Consider the following 20,844-nt stretch of genomic DNA (forward strand, 5'->3'; position numbering starts at 1 on the left):
GTGGCTTGTCCACTACAAGCCTGCCACGTCTTAGGACAATTCTTACAAACTTTCTTTTTCTTTTTGTTTTAGCTAATGGCCATCAGCACACAACTCTGTGTCCTTAAGTTGCTTCTAAATTAGACCTTTCAGAGAGTGTCTCTGCCTATGGGGCCCTGCTGTTCGCAAAGAAACAGAAGTGTCCCTAACTTTGCTGTCTTCTTGTCAGGAGCTTGAGAGCAAAGGCCAAAACCCTATTGGTTCCTGTCTCCAACCAAGAAAGTTTTAAAATAAGAGTACAGAGAAGAACTTCAGGATCAATGCCTTTGCTTTACAGAAGAATATACAAACCAAGGAGAGAATGCATTTTCGATTAAAAAGGAAAGAATGAGCATGTTGACGCTTTGGTAAAAGACAACAGATCAAAAATAGCAGCAAGAAAAACCTCAGAAGACAGCGGTCACCTTCTCTGCTGGGGCTGTGGACTGCGGGGCGGGCTGCAGGTCTCTCCTGCAAGTGTGCGGCCACGCCCACTCCGGGGCAGGGCTGTCCCTGAGCCTCTGGACCCCACAGTCCATCTCTGCTCAGCGACCTCAGTTCCCTGGGAGCAAACGCAGGGCCGTGGCCCTTGACGATCAGGTGACGGTTCGCTGCGCCCTGGCTTGTCCAGGACTGGAGAGCCCCCTGTACCCACTTGCTCTGTGTAGAGTCCCTCCTACTCACTGTTGGACTCCTCTCCCAAGCGATTTTCTTTAATGTGAGATTGTCCAGCAGTGGGTTTGCCTGTGATGGAGAATAAAGCTAACTAGTACAATCTGGAGAAAAACCTGGAAATCCTCAAAACATTACCACTTACACATTCAGTAAGAACATTTCCGGAGGCTGCGGCACATGACAGTGTCAGGCTTTTCTAACTGTGGCTTAGAGAAAATGTTCCAGGAGTTGTACCTGGCGCTCATTTTCTTTCTTTTTGTTTTGTTGCTGTGTTGTTTATTTTAACATACTAGGTGTCGAATTCAAGGCCTTTGCGCTGATCTACATCCCCAGCCCTTTTTTTAAATATTTTATATTTCAAGACCAGGTCTCACTAAGTCACTAAATTGCCCAGGCTGAGATCAAACTTGTGATCTTCCTGCCTCAGTCTCCCAGAGTGTTCACATTACAAATGAGCGCCCACACATCTGGCTTGGGTTTTCTGAATGTTAGGTGAAAAGGACACACTTTCTTAAAAAGTGGGAAAACCCTAATTGAATGCCCAAGGAGCCAATTCCAAGGGAACCATTCCCTTGCTTACAGTCACAAAGTGCTATGTCCTTCCTGGAGGATGTGTCTGTCCCTTACAACTGGAAACAATGTCCCCAGGACAGCTTGGGACGTGTTGCCCGCCCAGAGGTTGGAGAGTGTGACAGTCTTGTGCTGCTGCCCCTTCACTGTCTGCCTGGTGGAAAAGGGACCTTAAATTCCAAGGGTAAGAGGGTCAGACTGCAAAACCAAGCCAAGATCTACTCCAGCTGCTCCCTCCGCTGGGGGCACAGGCTGTCCCCCACTCAGCAACGCCCACAGTGGATCCAGAGATCAGCCTAAAGCCTGGGACAGAAGCACACCCGCTGATGCTTTCAGGGAGCACAGCCCGTTCCCTGGAAGCACCTCATCCTCCTCCTTGGGCTCCCAGGTGCTCCACTTCATATTCACCCCAGCAGATGCACGACCCCCACTTCCTTCACATTGGGAGCTCCTTACTGAAAATCATAAAACTGAGCTCCAAACAATTACTTTTTCCTTCACCTTCTGCAGGAACAACCATTACGTGTGAGAGAACACAAGATACATTTTCAGCTCCTGAAACTGTCCTCACCATACTCTGCAGAGGCTTTGATTTCTTTACCAGTGTTGTTTAACATCTGTAATGAGGTTGTCCTTAGGGTAATTGCAGAAAAGAGGGGCTTACCATTCAATATTATGAAGACCATTATCATAATGCATTTCAATGTTTTCTGCTTTCAAGTTTGAGTCCGTGGGATATGCTTAGAATGAAGAACCCGCCACACTTGTCAGGAGGACTCACTGGGCAAGCTCTAAATGACAGCCTGTTCAAAGTCTCTGCAGGGAGGGGCCTAGTTTTTGGTTCAGAGATTGTCCTCAAACCCACACGGGAGCCTTCCTTCTGGACAAGTTCTGCTGTGTTACCAATAATTTCCAGTGTCTCCTAAGGTCACTGATTCTTAGAACCTGTAGGATAGCTGGTCCTCTACTGCCTAACCATTCACTTCAGATGGTTCCCCAAGCCCCACTGTGCCTCTGGCCCAGCACAGCGTGTCACAGAGCCTTGTGAAGTAAGTGGACCATGCCTGAGGTCAGCCTGTTTCCAAAACAGAGGGATGCCTCAGCTCGGCGAAGGGCAGACTTAGGTCCACACCTTTCCCTGCATCCTCCACACCCACCGTGAGCTGTCCTCCCCTGCTGAGTATACAGTCAGCTTTGCATTTCTGAGGGATGATCAAACCCATGATCGTGTCCCCATCTTTCATCACTGTGCACCTGAGAACCCTAAAGGAGAGCCTGGAGCAGTCCTCATGGAGGACCCACGGAGCAGCCACCAAACCCCAAAACCAGCAGAGAAACTGGCAGAGAAGGCACCCGTGGAGGGGCCTGAGGAGACAAGGAGGCTGCCGCAGAGGGCACTGGGAGAGACACCAAGACTTCCACCCAGGACAGGTCCGTGGCTTCATAGAAGTTTGGGGAAGAGAGTACAGTAGTTTCCCCCAGAACAATCTGTCACAGCTTCATGGGAGCTTCTGGCCAGGAGATGTCTGCCTACACTGAGCAGGACGGGAGTCCCAGGGTACCTGAGGAAATGGATTCTGGGCCTCACTAGAGCAGCCAGGGAGCTCAGACATGAGGGGACAGAGTTGGAGGGCCAGCAGGTGTCAGATGCACAGCTCTGACTTGGCTGATCTGGACAAGGGGAGCCACACACAAGCTCCATGCAGAGGAGGAAAGCTGGGCCGCTGACAATTGGAGCTGAAATGCTTGCGAACTAAGTGGCCCTCTCACTGCATGTGGCCCTGGGTGTGCTTTTGGCCCCTGATTTAAAGCACCTTACTTCCCTGACAACTGTGGCCCATAGGACATTCACTGGACACAAACACGGGGACAGAAGGGCAGAGTGACAGGAGAGAGGGACGGCAGTTCCAGGTCTATGTCCTCATCTGTCTGCTTTCAGTGCATCTGTGTTCTCATTGACCAAATTTGATTATGGGAATTAAGTCTCCACGCATGTCAAATATTAAGCTTTTTCCTAGTAAAGTGTGCCACTTGAGTGTGTTAGTCAGCTTGTCCTCACCGTGACAAAATACTCGAGAAACAGCTTAAAGGATGTATCAGCCAGTGCTTACTAGAGAAACAGATTTAATGCAAGATACACAAACGTATAAGAATTTACAAGACTGGCTCACAGTGGCTGCTCCCAGAGTCAGGTGTGGGAAAGTACAAAAGTGCTCTCTGTGCACTGGAGTCCAGGCCTGGACCTCACTGTAATGTCCCTCATGGGAGTCCGTATCAGGAGACTGAAAGGTCTCTGATGGAAGGGTGAAGGGTGTGCACTGGAAACCAGGTGATGAAATCCAAGGTAAAGGTGAAGACTGCAGCTCCTCCGAAGAAACAGAAGCCAGCCCTCTCTCTTCATTTCCATTTTATTTTATTCTGGGGAGCATCCTCCCTAGGGTAGGGCTTCCACTCACAGAACTACGCTGATCCAGTTTAGTTGGGTGTTCTTTACTCAAGTTGACACAATGAGTTAACTCTCACAAGGGAGGAGGGGTTTGTTTTGGTTTACGGTTCCAGAGGTGCCAGCCCACGGTCTTTAGTTCTGCTGCTTCTGCGGTGAGGCTGACATCACAGCAGGGGCATGCAGTGGAGCAAACCATCACCTCATGGCAGGAGAGTGGGGGTAGGGAGACAAAGGCAAAATATACCCTGCAAGGGCACAAGGACACACCCTCAATGACCACACTACCATCTCTACCACATGTCCTCTGGGAGACATTCCAGGTCCAAACCATAACAGGAAGTAAAGACTTTCTTAAAGTGTACAGAAGCCCAACATCAGACCCTTCTTCAATACTACTGCAGGAAGCATTACAAAAATGCACACAACAGGAAGTGTGAAGCTCCTGAAAGATTTAGCTTTTATCAGTTTGCTTCAGATGAAAAAGTAAATACCTGAAACACTGTCTGATGTCTTGCCTTGATAGATATTCTCTAACAAGTACCCAGTAAAACTTTAGAAGTGACTTCACCTAACCCCATCAGGGAGTGAGTTGGTTTCTCATTCTTTCAAACAAAATAGCGCCCCCACCCTATCCCGGGCATCTCCACAGACAAGGCAGCACTGCCAGGACTCCATTTCCCATTGTAAAATGAAGGCACTGGGTGAAGAGATTGCTAAAACAATAATGCTCCAGCAAGTAAAGACAGTAGAGTCATGCTCTCTGTACATCTATCCTGCCCTCAATATTTCTAGGTGAAAACAGTGCACAATTCGGTGTATGTTCTCATCATAACAATGTTTTAAAACAAAAGTGATAAGAATCTGGATAGGACACCCTCCATGGGAGGACCACAATGGGTTGGTGTTTGGGTTGTCTGTGTTCCCAAAGGCTCATGCACTCAGAGGTGGAGCTTGTGGAAGGGGACTGGATTATGAAGGTCCCACAGCTGGCTTGTTGTGGGGAGGTACAGCCTGGTCAGGAGAGGCAGGTCACCCTGGGGGTGTCCTAGAGCAGTGTATCTCCTTCCCTCCTTCCTCCCTTTGCCAGCTCTGTTCCCTGGCCATCACGAAGTGGGCAGCTTCACTCGGCCAGGCCCTTTCCCATGCCACCAACCATGCAATCACGGAAACTTCTGAGACGTGAGCCAAAGTCAACGTCTGCTCCTTGAAGTAGCTGGCACTGGGTATTTCATCCCAGCAATGAACAAAGTGACTAAGAGGGTCAGCACTATTATTTTTCAAAATGCCTGCTACTTTGCCATATTGCTTCTAGAATTTCTTATAATCTCTTCAGAAGAAATGTCCCACAATTCTTAACTAGCTTTCTGGGAGACTGAAGTTTCAGGGATTTCGGCAGAGGTCCTTAAATGCGTGGGTCTTGAATGTGTCTGATCATCACATGAGTGTAGCTGAATAAGCCTAGGAGAGCAAAGTACACCTGAGGTCTTTGTTGCATCATCACTGGATAAAATATGTTGAAAGGTCTTTGAAGGATTTCCAAAAAGTTCACAACTTCACTGAAAGAAGCATGGATAGGTCAAGATAATTGAAGCCAAACACCTTCTACGTGACTGGAACATGTGTGACGCAGAGATGAGGACATTCGAGCAAGAGGAAAACAAGGCTGGCACTGACTGCCCTGATGTGGGGGTTATCCAGACGTGGCCTGGTCCACCCCAGCTCTGGCTGTAGATTCACAGCATCTTCCCTCTCGCACAGCAAGGCTGCCAACATCCCTATCATTAACTCCCCACTGGGTCTTCCCAGCCATGAGTAATTTGGATCATCCTTGCATATCTGGAGAATTCTCCTTCCAGCTGTGTAGGACTCATCCTTCCCAGGTTGTCCTGGGATTTGGTGCTTCCTGCTGATGACCCAGATTCCTCCCCCACAAGGCAGAAGAGCCTGTGACCTCAGTAGGAGCAGGTCCATGCAAAGCTAGATGCTCAGCATAGATGAGGCTCAGCCCCACTCCGACTTCCTAATTGACACAATCCTTGTAGGTTATAACTTTCCCACCTTACTCACTGCTTCTGGGAATTTCCCCAGGCCTATTGTGCTGGTGTGGGGTTTTTTGCAAAGGAGAACAGTGTAATACAGGACACGTATTTTATGAGATTATTTCTAATAGTCACCCAAAGAATCTTATACAAGAGAGTGCAGGAAATTTGCCCACACACTAAAGACCAAAGAATCCAGCTGAGGGCCTGGATCCCATGGAAATGTCCTGCATGAGTTCAGCTGAAGACCTAGAGCCCATAACAGTGTCTCCCATGCATCCAACTGGAGGCCCAGAGCCCATGACAAAGTCTCATGCAGGCCTGTTTCATGGATCTGTGCTGGGAAGGCCCAAAGGTCAGTGGTGGAAGCTAGAAAGTCTGTGCCAGCAGGATGAAGGATCTATGCTAGCAGGCTGAGGGATCTGCACTGGAGCCAGGAAGCAATGCTCAAAATAAAAACCAGAGCTCCTCCAAAAAGTACCACAGCCATCCTCAGCAACAGTAAGGTCCTGAGCTCCTCCAATGATCAGGACAGCCAAGTTCCCATTAGGGAAGGCAACACAACAAGCTTCTTTAGGAGACTGAGCCATGCACCATCTTCCCCTTTGGAACCAGGAAGCAATGCTCAAAATGAGGGCCAGAGCTGCCCCCAAAGTGAACCAAAGTCATTCTCAGTGACAACAAGGTCCCAAGCTCCTTGGAGGATGAAAACAGCCAAGTTCATTAAGAAAGCCAGCATGACAAGCTCCTCCAAGAAAACCAACAGCTCTTTCCAGCTTCTGGCTCTTTCCAACAGGCTCCCAACAGCCTTTCTCAGCTCCCAACAACATTTTTTCTTCTTCTCCAGTTCTGCCTCTTATGCTGCTAACACACCCAGCACCACACTTACTCAGTTCAGCTGGGAGTTATAAGTTGACCACCAGTTGCCAACCTACTACACCTATGGTCTGCTGGTTATGTGAACCTGGCCTGTTTCCTCATGTGGAAAACAGGAATATGAGAGCACACCCTGTCAGGAGCTGGGTTTAGGTATGGAGGCCTTAACCACTTAATGGTTTACTCCAAGTGTCACTCCGGCAGCTGTGGTTTCAACCAATCTATTCTTGTATTGAAGAAATTTGATAAAATTGTTCTCATGTTTCTGGTTATATTTTCTTATAAAATTTAATGAAAAACTATTCAATTTTTGGTCATCCTGTATTTAAGCAATTGGACTGGTAAGTGGTTAATTTGGTGAGGCATTGTGAATAGGGCCCTGGACGTACTAAACCTTGCAGGTATATTAACTATTATTACCCAAATTCCAACATTATGGATTAGAGCAGAATATTTAACTTTTAGATAACCAAATTTCAACGTTATGCTAATGTCTAAGACATAATAAAATCAGGTAGCTTTTAGTTATTACAAAATACAATAATCTGCCTAAGCCGACGGCCCAGAATTCTGCTTCCTGGGCACGGAGGAGGACGCTGAACCCGGTGTGGGCTGGCGGGGAGCAGCACCCATGAGAAATGCAGGCAGACACAGCCGCCAGGTCTCTGTTTCTCCCGTAAAGAGCCCGACTCCACTCCATAGCAGTGACAGTGGGGCAAATCAGCAGGGATGGAGCAGGTCACAGGGGGAGGGGCTTTCTCCCCATTTTACAGCATGGAGAGACTCGGCAGCTGGTGACACCCACAGTGAGCCCGAATGCAAGACCAGAGCTGGGGCCTAGCATCTGGGTCCCAGCTCAGGGGCCACAATGTCCCGTGGCCTGCTGAGTGCCCTTGCCACTGCCCACGTGGAGTCTCCGAGGACCCAGGAAGGCGGCGGCCCAGGCATGGTCCTCGGCTATGGATCGCTCCAGCCTTCTGTGTGTGGCACCCTGTGGGATCATTCAGTGGGGGTCCCTCCAGGCTTCCTAGTTGCTAAATCTTTTTTGGGAAAAGTCCAAGAAGCCTGTGTTGTGCCTAATTCCAAATCAGGGTCCCTCTGTAGCAGGAGCCTGCAGAGTCCATTTCTTGGCAGGTGGAGCCCAGTCACCGTAGGCTGGGACTCTGGCCAGGGAGAATGGCCGAAAGCTGGACAGGTAGAGCAGAAACAGGACAGGGCTTTCCCCACTGGGCTAGGCAGGAAGCAGACAGCAGGGCTCTTTGGAAGCACGCCAGTGCCTGCCACTGGGCACCAACCTCACGCTTCCCCCATCCCCACCCCGACGGCCAGGCCAATTTCTGTCCTGAGCAGCCCCAGAGAGGAAGACGTCTGTGAGTATCGCCGGTGCCAGAGAAGGAGGCCTTCCAGGGAGGACTCTACTGCCACCCTGGCAGTGATCACCAGTGCAGCTTGAAGAACGTGTCATCCCCCTGCTCTGTGTTCCCTGAGGATTAGTTGCCCACATGTGTGATTAGGACCTGGCGTCTCTTACACTTACAAACAATGGCTCCAGATCACTTTATAATTACACGGCACCCCATTAGCAAAACAACGGATTAAGTAATTGTAGCCTGAGTGGGCTGCACACATGTGCCGCTTGTAACCAGATCAGATACCATCACGGCATCCTCTGCGCACTGCGCCACCTCAATGAGCACAGGCAGTGGGGACAGACGCAATGCACCTGTGGGACACTTGGGGCGCTGGGGCTGCTGCTGAGGTGGTTCTGACCTGCACGCTGCAGGTCAGAGTGGCACTGCGTGCAGTGGATCTGTTCAGTGTCTAAACACGTCTGCCCAGTGCTCTCAAGGTGCCACCTGGCATCTCTAGGTGACAGGGGGAAACACAGCAGGAGGGGCTGAGTGACCTGCCAGGCCTCTCAGGAAGCAGATGTCCAGGCCAGCCTTGGCCATTTCTTCCATGTTACATGGCTTTGGCCAGGGGAAACCTGAGCATAAAAACCACATTGTGTGTGCATGGGTCGAGGCCTGGACGGTCCTTCTTCCAGACTGACGGCCTTAGTTCTGTGTGTCGGCTTGTTCTCTTCCGAGCTCACAGCTCACAGAAGTCCAACTCCTCCTGCACCACAAGGCCCAGGATCTTGCCTTTCTTCCCTGCCATCTCCTTTCTTCCCTGCCAGATTTCACAGGGTTTACATCTCCCCACCTGGCTCCTTGCTCCACCAGGACTCCATCTCCAAGAGGAAAGACGTGTCCTTTCCTCTTGGCCTGATGGGACACACCCACACAGAGGGCCCTCCCGGGAACCCCACCCCACCTCCAGCGGCACCTGCTTCCAAGAGCCCAGAGCACCTCCTGCAATCATAAGCTTCCCCCTATCGCATGAGCTGGAGTCTGTTTTGATGTCCTGGCACTGACCAGGAAATGCCTATGTCAGGCCCACTGCCACGCCAAGTCTTCAACGTAAGGACGGCCTTGGAAAGGTCACTGTGATCGCCGAGCAGCACCAAGAACTATTCCCTGGAGAAGCCCACACTAAGGGGTAGTGAGGGTCTCAGAGCGCAGAGGAGAACGCTGGGCAGAATCCCTCCACTGTGCAGTTCAAGGTGGAATCACCTGGTTCGGGTAGATGGCAGGGAAAGGCCCATGAGCTGGGACGAGCCACAGCCAGGGCCCTCCACACAGGGCCTCCACACCTGGCCACCTACGCGTGGGGTTCTCACAGATGAGGGGTGCCCAGAGCTGCCCTCAGGTGCTGCCCACATGTGACACCAGGCTGCAGTGTGCAGGATGGCACTGTGAAGCCAGAGCAGGGGAGCTGACTTGGCAGTGCTCAAAGAAGAAAACTCAGCCTTCCTGCCATCCAAAAGCACATGGTGACTCTTTCTCAGCCGTGGGACTGACGTCACAAGCCCTAAGCACTGAGTGCTGGTCCCATGGTTGAGGTTGTAGCAGCATAGAAAGCCAAGTGGAGACCCAGCCAGCCTGGCCAAATCCTGTTCCTTCCTGGTCTTACACACACACACACACACACACACACACACACACACACAGAAGGTGGCATGACAACTGTGTTAAGATTTCACAGGGGTTTACATCTCCCCACCTGGCTCCTTGCTCCACCAGGACTCCAGTGTAGCAACTCTGTGCTCATCCCCAACAGTGCCACCATGCTGTGTTGGGATGCGTCTATGAGCCTACTTGAGACTCACGAGCCCTCCCTCCAAGGTGAATGATCACCACCCCGCACACAGTGAAGGGTCCGGCTCACGGCTGTGCTGTGACACCCAATGTCAGCAATTTGAGTCCCATGTCCAAAGTAATGGTGAAATCCATGTATATTCCTTTGCATTTTCAATCCAGTTTTGTCCTCTAATCTCCATGAAGGTGAACAAGTGGCAAACATTCTTCAAAAAAAGGGAAGAGCATAGGTAGGTGATGGAGACCACTACGAAGCAACTCTGAACAGGACTTCTACTAACCAACCGGCTTTCCATGTTTACCTGTGAGTCACTGGTCCCGACTGAGGCCTCTAATGGTGGGTGAAGCCATGAGGCCTCAAAGGACAAGACAAGGCCACAACTGAGGACTTTTGGCTCCACTTCCAATTAACTAAAAGGAGACTGTAGCTGCAGGCATCGCACTCCTGTGGTTAAAGCCTTCCTGGAGATAACATAGTTCCCTTAAATTAACACAAGGTATTACTTGGAGAAGTCCTGCCCAGATTCCTGCATTTTCCTCTGCGTCCCTCTCCTTTGTTTGAAAACCAAGTAAATATGGGCGGCCCAATGAAGTCTTGGCCTTAACCCAAAGAATCTGGAATTGTGTAGGAGGGTTGCACCTTCCTGGAGCCCTCAAATCATTTCAATTGTGTCATTTATTTAAGCCTTCATGGTCCACTCATTTGGGAGACTGAGGGCCTGATCAGCTCACAGTGACTAAGGTTACTAACCCGATAGGTAAGGACACTTCCAAGTAGAGACAGGAGGGAGAAGCAAGGGCCCGGCCTTTCCTAGCAGACTGAGGTAGGGCCTGGGCAGTCTCTGCACCGGTTCCTTCCTGCCACCCTTCTAAAGCCACTGTGGCTGACGCTTCCAGAGAGAATAACCCCCAGGAGAAAAGGTAGCATGTGAAAACTGTGAGTCTACTGGGAATCTCATTATTGAACCTTTCTCATTTTAAAGGAAACTCATAAACTGGACCCAAAGGTGGCTGGCTTGTGCTGGCCTTGTCTGGGTCGGCAGCAGGATCCCACTCTGGGCCCCCGGTGGCCTGCCCTTTGTGTCTGCATCTGGGCTGGTCCTGCCACTCCTGCCCTGCAGAGGGCCTGTGGGGACCCCGGCCCAGCCTGCGGGGGTTTCTGCACCCCACACACTCAGTGTCCAGGACTCCCCGCCCTGCACAGTCTCCAGCAGGGCCCTGGTCACACACCGAGTCTGCTGAGCCACCAGCTGGTGACGGCACAGCCAGAGCCCCTTCGCCATCACACGGACGTCACAGCTCCCTCCCAGGGCCTCAAGACGCAAGAGGGCTTAGTCATCTCCTTTACATATTTTAGTAGGTTTCCCTTATTCCTCAGGATGTGCATTAAGAAACACGCCCCCTCCCCAAAGTCAACCAATCCCCCGGCTGGCGGCACACCCCCCATCTGGTCTCGACAGCCCGGGTAACCCGCACAGCCTGCATCTGAATCCCGACAACTTCTCTCCCGGGAACCACAACCACGGCAGGTGTCGTGCTCTGAGAGCCTGGCTCTCCCGCTGTGAGGTCACAATGGACTCTTTTGGGTTCTGGATGAAACTAGAAAACTCAGAAAACATTTGAGGAAGGAAGGGTAAAAAAGTGATGGATAAAACACAAAGGCCAGTTAGAGTAGGGCTCTAGGCCAGGTTCCAGCTACTTCAGTTATTCTTCTCAAGCACTTGTGCCTCAGCAGCCGGAGTCCTTTGCCCCCCTCGCCAGGGGCAGGGGCCAGGGCCGTCCTGTCCTGCTGGGAATCACTGGAGGTGGCCGCAGCAGGCAGAGCACCATGCCACACACAGCAGGGCAGCCAGCACCAGGAGGATGCTTGGGCAGGAACTGAGGGTGGCCCACGTGCTCCTGGACCAGCAATGTGGAACCTGAGAGCTGAGAGAGGCACAGAGGGAGAGAGGCGGAGGGAGACTAAGAGACTGCGCCCCGCCCCGAGACTTCCAGAAATAAAGTGACTAGACAACCTGCACACAGAGCTGCCACATAAAAGGAAAACAGAAAGAAAGCAGGTCATGGGCAAGAATCCCAGCAGTCTGGGAGGCTGAGACAGGAGGATCACAAGTTCAAGCCCAGCCTGGGCAGTGAACTTAACAAGACCCCATCGCAAAATAAGAAATAAAAGAAGGTCTGGGAATGTAGCTTTGTGCAAAGGCCCTGGGTTCATTCCCTACTACAAAAAGGGAGCTGGGTAGGACGAAATGGAGAAGGGGAAAGAAAAAAGAAAGCAAAAAGCACTAGGAAAGAAAGAAGGGAAGAAGCCCAGTGATTTAAATCTAAGTGGGGGCACTAATTTTTTTCTTCAAATATTTAGATAAACAAACTCTAAACGGTTTCTGAGCCAGATCCCAATAAGGAGTCACTAAGAATGTACCCAAGAGAATCTATTCAATAAGGTCTTGTCCAGGGAGAACTCATCTAATTAAGGATATGGCAGTAACGATGTGTCCAGTAAGACTGTACCCAGCGCCTCAATGAGATTGTATCCAAAAGGAAATGGAAGTGGATTCACTGCCTTCCCAAAGCATTTCCATAAAGGGTGTTTTAAGGCTTGACTGAGAAAGCCTCAATGGGAAATTAATTTTGAAATCCTGAGCACACAATGTTGACTTGCTATAGCTACTGTCCTTGTTGGGTTAAAATCCATCATAAAAATGACATGTCTGAGAACTTTTCCATCTCTGAAGAACACTGAAATATAATATTAATTCAGCAAGTAAGATGACTTCAGGTAATGCTGCAAATAAGATCCAATTCACTAAATGGGTTTAATTTGTAGCCGAAAGAAAATAGCATCATTTTGAGGGAGCCTGGGGCTCCAGGAGACACAGCCCAGCCTCTCGCACGCTCCTCTGCCTTTGCTCTTTTAAAACCAAAAGTCTGCCTCAATACCATAACACTCTTATCTGACACTGGGTAATACTGAATCTAACATGCATATCCCACACATCTAAATACAGCCACGAGAACATCAAATAAAAATATTCCTGTTTCTAAATTTCCTACTTTAGCATTTGTGCCATGAGGCAAATCTCTAAACCAGGAAAGTTGGGCTTATGCTAAATTGCTAGACCCTCTTGCTGCCTGACCGCAGGGACTTCGCTGGTGGTCAGAACCCCACACCTCATCCTCAGACCCCTCCCCCAAAACCCTAAAACGGGGAGCTCCGAGTTCTCGAGCTCCCTCCTGTGGGCGGTTTGTGTAACACTAGAAAGAGCGTCGGCCTTGTGCAAGGAAGCATGCACTCTGCTTTTCAGCCTGAGTGAGTGATCCCACCTGGAGGTTTCAGGCAGGTGTAGGAGGTAGGAGAGATGCCAAGAGAACAAAAATCGAACTTGAGACTCCACCTGGTTTATATCTCTGAATGAAAGGAAAGATCTATCTTTGGCAACTTCCTCCAAAAGATAAATCTTTTAAGAATGAAGAACTGATTAGCATAAGTACATATCTGTATTTGCCAAAGAAAGAACTTGAACATGTTCGTTCAGGTTGGAGCTGTTCCTCCTTCCTCACCCTAAGGTGCTTCCAAAAGTCTAAAATACATCCACCCAGGATATATATTTATAGCCAGCTGGCAAGGGTGTTAGGAGAACAAGTGAGATAGTATCCATAAAAGCACAGCCAGCCGGCTCTGCCTCCCTGGGGAGACACACGAACAGAGCGCAGAGACAGTTTATCATGAATGCAGACGTCTTAATCCCATGCCACAGAGGCGTGTCCATGTTCCCAGGAGCTGGTGTTGGCACGTGGAGGGGTGGGGTACGGACGCGCAGCTGCACCCACTCAGCGCTGATGGCACCACCTCAGCAGCGGTGTCCACTGCTGGATTAGCATGAGCTCCCCAGGGCGACACTGCCACTGAAGTGTTCTTGAGAGTCTAACTTAGCGTCTTAGTAACGATGATTTTAAATCACGGATGGAGAGGCTGAGGGGGACCAGACCTATTCAAGTCACCTGTGGCTTTTTGCAGGGCCAATGGCAATGTGACAAATAGAGATGTGTCCCGTTTCCCCCTCCTGGAGTGAGTCCCAGACAAGTCTCCCCGAAGGCTTCACGGGAGAAGCAGAAACACCGCCGCATCTCCATCAGCTGCGGGGATCGTCCCAATCTGAGATGGGAAGTGCAGGCGCAGGTCTAGTTTTGACAGGAACAGAACATCCACCACCACCTATGTGTTCAAGAACTTAATTTAAAAAAAAAAAAAAAAAACCCTGCTGGGGATGAGGAGTTTAACAGAATCTCAAATTTAGGAAGTTCCTTAGGAATGTCAGCCAGCTTCAAAGTAATGTCACTTCTCTTATGTTCTGTCATTTAATGGCAAGCACTCCTGAAATACTTTGGGATCCAGAGCCACACGCTGTGAAGGAGGTGGATTTTAAACTCTGGTTAGAGATTTAAGCTCCAAAAGGAGCCTGCAGGAGAAAAGGAACAGGAACACGTCCTTGGCTTGGGGTGATGAGCGGCCAGGAAGCAGTGCCCCTCAGGTGCGGGCTCAGCCCCTCGTCTACAAAGCATTTGAGCATGGGAAGAGACACCACTGCCTGAGAAGGAACGGACAGGACAGGGGTGTGGCTATGTGTGGTCCTGAGCACCTTTTCGGAACTCCTGCATAGCTCATGGAAAACAGACTGTGTTCCAAACAGACTATTTTTCCAAACAAAGGACAGAAGGAAGACCAGCCTCAGTACTGCTCATCAGAAGAGACTGTGTCTGCTTTTGCTGATTTATTAAAAGGCAACTGTTTAAGCATCCTGTGATTCGCAGCTTGCAGCACTCCTACGATGACTTCAGATACAGGCCCTTCCTGGCGGAATCCTGGTAACAAATCTCACTCTGTGATGAAGGTGAGAAGCAGGGCTGTATGTTTGTCTCATGTCTCTTTTCCAACGTTCAGAGTTTTGGGTGCATCTGTTCCCAAAGCCAGGAGACTCCCTGGCCCAGGCTGTCTGTGAGAAGGACTATCACGTCGCACAGAGCAATTTGCTTCGCAGAGGACTCTGACTTCGTCTCTCCCTGCCCTGACCCCTCCTTTGTCCCCTCTCTCTCCTTCCCTCTCTCCTCCTAGTGGATAAGCACTTCTAAGGGGAAACCCAGTGTCCCAACCCTGCTGCAGCTACCTCCCTGTTAGGAGCATACCAGCCTTCCACCGCCTAACATGGGAATTTTTAAATGTTTAACTTGATAGTTCTTTGACATAGAAGCATGACAGAGAGCCTAGGACATGCTTCACAACTGTAAACGGTCATGACGTCTCCCGAGGAGCAGCAGAGTGCCTCACGCTTGGAGAGCTACTTGGCCTGGAAGCCTGCTTCCCCACGCTGGTGATGAACTTTCCAAATGCCATTCACTTGGAAGAGCTAAGTCTGCCAGCCTCCAACAAAACGGAAGGACTAAGATCATTTTTTGCAATTAACTATGATTGTGTTTCTTAAAAATTACTTCTGATTGTACTTTTAAAAACCTTGATTACATATACCCCCTATGCTATGTGTGGAATTAATTAGTACACAACCAAAACCAAATGACACACTAAATCCTCCTCAACCTCTTTTCATTCAAATTGCTGAAAATGCTTCTAAGTTACAAGTGTAGGTGGGAGGTCCTTCATTATGCTGAGGTTTCCATTTTATATTAAAAAGTGATTGGTTCTTGTCAATAGAGGCGGCTTCATCCTGGGAAGTCCTCTCCCCTCGCCTGCGCACTGCTGCTGCGGAGGGGAAGAAAGCGTGTGCATCGGGGCTCTGGGGATTCACTGTCACTTCTGTGTTGTTCTCAGTGTGTGAGAACATCTAGCCGGAGCGAGAGAAGACACGGAAACAAAGGACAGCAGGGAGCTGAGCCTCAGGCACCACGGGTCGGAGGACAGCAGCGAGCCACGAGGAAGCAGAAGTAGGCTGGCTGTGTTTCTCCCGAAGTAGCTCCACACGAGCAAAGATGACAAACGGAATTAGATGCAAAAATGTCAACTCCGGGGCTGGGTTTTGGGTGGCGTGTCTGAGGTGCAGTCCCCGGTACAGTCAGCACACAATAAAATGATGAAATTGGGACAGATTCGGTGAAATGTGCACCCAACATGAAGACCATACTAAGATGGTCACCTGTCTTACCACCCTAAAATGAAAGAGGTGCCCTAGAAATTCAAACCAGCAGTCTACTCACTCCAACCAAGGGCTGGGCCGTTTCCTCACAGTTCTATAATAATATTTATTAGTCCTCTCAGCTTTTCAGCAAAACGTAACTGTCAGCTCCTGAGTACTCCTAGCTCAGTGAGAATACGACAGCCACGCGGCCTCCCTGGCAGTGCCTTGGGGCCCCTCCCTTAGAGGGTCTCCAAATCCAAGCCCAAGTGAGCTTCCTGGGACAAGGAGAACAGAGTCTCTTCCCTCTGGGCCTCGGTGCCCTCAGCTGGTCCCAGACCTTGGCTCACAAACACTCAGGAGGCCTGGCCTGATTCTGCCATCTTCTTGGTCCACCATGGGCTAAGGTATGGGGACTGACCAGAGCGGGCAGTATCCTGGACCACAGGCAATTTCTTCTTCTAAGAAGGAAATCCAGTCCCTATGATCTCACTCATTTGTTCCTTGCAAATTGGTCACTGAACTGACTAAAAGATAAAACACTCCAATTCAAGCAAGGTCAACATTCGTTCAGCATTTTTATATTGCCAACAAACGGATGACCTTGTTCTTCAAGGAGTGACTACAATCCAACAAACCCAACACACACAGATGAAACGGACCTCAGGGAGAATCCCCAAGGAAGTGCTCTGAAGCACTGCCAAATATGCCCCAGGCCACCCACTTGCTTACGGCTCTTCAGGTTGCCTGAAGCCTCAGGATTACCGCAGTTCATCTTCCTCTCCTCCAAGAAAGATCAGCCCCGGCTTGGGCCTTTCTGAGGGACACTGAGGAAGGGCTGCGTTGCAGGGAGTGGAAGGACTTCTGGGAAGTCCCTGACTCCAGAGAAGACCCCCACCAGGACAGTCTGGAGGGGGAAGAAACAATTTGAATGAAACAACTTGCCTGTCACAGAATTTCACCTGGTGTGGAAAAGGTAGCATTCATGTCAGTATATTGGTGACCGGAAAAGCAAAGGACTTCGTTGTTCTTTGGGTAGGAACACAAAAGACAAAAAAGACAAAAGAGAAGACACTAAAGCAAGCAAGCATCACCAAAGGAAGAAGGGGTAGCGCACAGACTGCACCCACATTTTGCCTCCTCTAGGATGCCAGTTTGACCGTGAGTCTGCCATGCTGTATCACATACAATAAAAATCTAGACATAATTCTGAGTTATCAAAGAGAAGTCATCCTTAGGCAGCCTCTGTGTTGACAACTCTCATTAAATTTGGCCAGATTTTATAATATACAACTTTCACCTTAAATTATTTTTAATTCTGAGAATGTGTTGGTTATCCTATGACTTCACTTTATTCATGTGTTTTGCTTCCAGCTTTGCTTCTGTATTTTCAGTCTGTACCCCAATAGCACATAAGAAAGTCTGTGATTTTCATTTTTTAATTTCTTCTTAACCTATATGAAATTAGGACTTAACAAAACATCAGTACATGAGCTCATATTCTGACACTTTTCCTCATCTGAGCTACAGTTCAGTGTTTGCTATATAAACTCTATCGGTACGCAAACTCCACCGACATACACTGACTGATGACGGCCCCAGCTCCATCAGCCAACACCACCCACGGAGCTCAGGACACCCAGAGATGGCCACTCTCATCTCCTACAGATGAACTTGGACATAAAAAGAAAATTACATCTTACATTTCCTTCTCTAACTTCAAAATCCTAGTGGAAATTCATCATTTAAGAACACAAAAACACCACCCTGAACCTCCAACCAGTGTTCCACTGCCAGCATCCCCAGCAGTCTCCACCCTAAAGTCTAGACTGTCACATAGGCCTGTGTGGACTCAGAGCTATTTGGAAATCTGTTCTGCTCTGAGCCCTTGCAGCCTCCACGTATTACATCCATCCACCCTTACTGCTCCGCAATCTTGTTAGGCTTGAATTTGTTTATAGTTTTATTATGATGTTGATTTCAAATCGAAATTGAAGTCATTTTTCCAAATGTCTGGGCTTTCAGGCGTCATATAAATGGGTTTCTAAGTTGGAAAATGTTGATTGTGTTTAGTTCCCTCCACTGGCACCACCTTTGTATGCAGCCTTCCCAGAGCATCGAATGTCATCAAAGCATTTCCAGGAGAAGGCGGAAAACACAATCACCCCTTAAATATCCAGTGCTGGGTGACAACAGCATCAGAACGGGGTGATGTGCACAATTCAACTCAGAACGCCTCAGAACCGGGAAGACATTTTTGTTTCTGACATTTTAAGAAGACTGGTATTAGATCCTCCAGTGGACTAGCTAACAATGAAACAGTCTTCTAAATTCATATATGGGCAAATACTATTTTCCCATCATTTGCCTTCTTTTTCCAAGGAAAGAAAGACAAACAAAGATGGAAAAATAACTGTTTGAACTCTGTTGCTTCCTACCTCCACCAGACTAACAGCAGACGCTTCTACAGGTTCACAGGCAACCACCCCATGGTCTACGCGACAAAGGGCAGGGTGGAATTGTCAGCTCCTAAAGGTGACACTCAAAATAATGCAGGGAACCCCTTCTGCAGGAAGAGTAATAACTGAAGGCTGAATTTAGCAGCCTTTGAGCCAGTAACTGTCCCCGTCCTGGGGGCTGACAGAGCCAAGCTCCAGCATCTCTGGCGCATAGAGAGGAGAGCCTCTGTGAGGACCTCTTGGATAGGAACTTCGAAGAGTGGAGTCCGCCAGCAATGTTAAAAGTAGGAGGGGCTGGTGACTTAACTTTGAGATTCTTCGCATGGGCAAAATGCCACCTAGTCACCTCTGAAGTGAGTCCTTTGGCTCTAACTCCAAAACTTCTGGGAGAGGCTCCTATCACCCTTCTTTGTTCCTAAAGAAAACATAGGTGTGGATTCATTGATTGCTCTGTTCATATTTATGTAACTACACCTAAAGACAAAGTGGAAGAATTGCAATCATGTCTGTTTCCTCTCGGTCAAACATCCTCATATGTAACTGTAATTTATATCACAAGTAGTATAAATTTTATAGCAATTTATACTAGAAATTATTCCAGTCTCAGTCGTTTACCAAGGTAAAAAGAAAACTGTATATGGCCCAGACTTGGAATGTGCATACTTCTTCAAGGAAGAAACAGACATGAATTTAAATTAGGGTACATTTAATACATTTAAGAATGCCAACTACTGGCTGGAAATAGCGCTAAGGTATGAGAGACAATCAGGAGGTTACGCAAAGTCTCCAGAAAGACCTCAGGAAAGACACATCAGAAAAGACACATCAGAATTGCCACAGGGCACCATTTCCAAAGAAAGGTTTTGGTAGGAAGAAAAGATAACTACCCAGCAGAGCAGATTCCCTGTCTTAACCCTAAGGAACTGGGGTGACTACCCCAAGGCCATGCTCTAGCAATACTGCACCCAAGAAGCAAGCGCATTTGTCTTGCAGAGTGAAGATACCCGTACAGTCTTGAGAACCCATGTACCGCAAGCTCTAGACCTCAAAAGAGAAACATGGGGTTTCCTGTTTCTAATGAAAGATACGGACAGGAATAATGCTTTCTCCATTTGCCTGCACTCTCCCTCATGACTTACCTCAGCTGAGCTCGTGTATATATGGTAGGCTCCCACAAAAGCCAATAGCCAACACACCCAAATGGCACGATGCTACAGAATCGGCAATTATGGTACTTAACACTCTTGCGTGGATCAACAGCAAGGGTATCATTAAAAGTTATGGATTGGAGAACAAACTTGTAAACGGCACATTAAATGCCTTAACTAATCTTCACAACATGCTAAATAGGTATGACTGCTTTATCCCCACTTTATAGATAAGAAACCTAAAGATTAGGAAAGGTAAGTAACTTGCCTAAGGCCACACATCCAGTAAAACAAAGAACTGTGACTCCCACACACTTTCAGGGCCCAGCACCACCGCTAGGATTCATTAAAGGTAGGCTATAAACCTGACAGCAAAGAGGCCCGTGAGCGAGGGCCTCAGGAATCCAGCACTTTTCCAAAAACAGGTGATGTGAAAAGAGATTAGCACCACAGAAAAAATCCAGAACCTCTAACATCTCCCAATGACCAATCAATCAATCAAATCTCAATTCTGTGTGGAGTACTTTACAACTCAACTACGTCTTCTAGACTTGGGGGTGGGGTGAGAAGGAGATGCAAAATATTTTATAGCTGTAACATTTCTCCTGGGGGTAAAAGGAGAAGCATTTTATGTGCAACTGTGATTTAAGGCAGTGTGTGCTTGGGGGGTACAGCAAAGGGGGTGCTTCTTGCATGGTCTAAGCTCAGCTCAGGGCCTCACACGTGGTTGGTATCACTCCACCCAGGGTAAGCTGAGGAGGCAGAGGATGAGACACCTCAGAGCAAACAGTTTCCAGAAGTGGAGAGGGACAGCAGACAAGCACCTGAGATTTAAGCTATTCTAATCACTAACCAACAGGCCAGCAGGGGGAAGCCAGTCTGCTTCTTGCACTTTTGGAATCCTATGGCAATAGCAGGTTCCCTCTGTATAGCTCTGAGAGGAAGCTGGGCACTCTCATGGGAGAGCATGTGTATGTGGGGGTGGTCCTGTGTATGTAGATAGATAGATAGATCTGTGCATTGCAGGTATACATGTATGTGTGCACATGAACACAAACAGTATGCCTTGTGCCCCGCTGGGGTGGGCGGAGTCTACAAGGAAAGAGAGAATGTACCACAACTCCCTTCAGCTCCCCTCCAGAGTCTAATCTACCAGTCATTTGTAAGACACAAGGCAGGGGCCCAGGGCTGCCCCAAAAGAATTTTAGGTATGAACCAGGAACTCACTAACTCCTTCCCCCTTACACTGCTGAAAAGGAGGGAGGGAGAGAGGAGGGGAGAGAAAGAC

The sequence above is a fragment of the Chinchilla lanigera genome, unplaced genomic scaffold (genome assembly GCF_000276665.1).
Source record: "Chinchilla lanigera isolate Chin_1 unplaced genomic scaffold, ChiLan1.0 scaffold00010, whole genome shotgun sequence".
NCBI classification, from domain to species: Eukaryota; Metazoa; Chordata; class Mammalia; order Rodentia; family Chinchillidae; genus Chinchilla; species Chinchilla lanigera.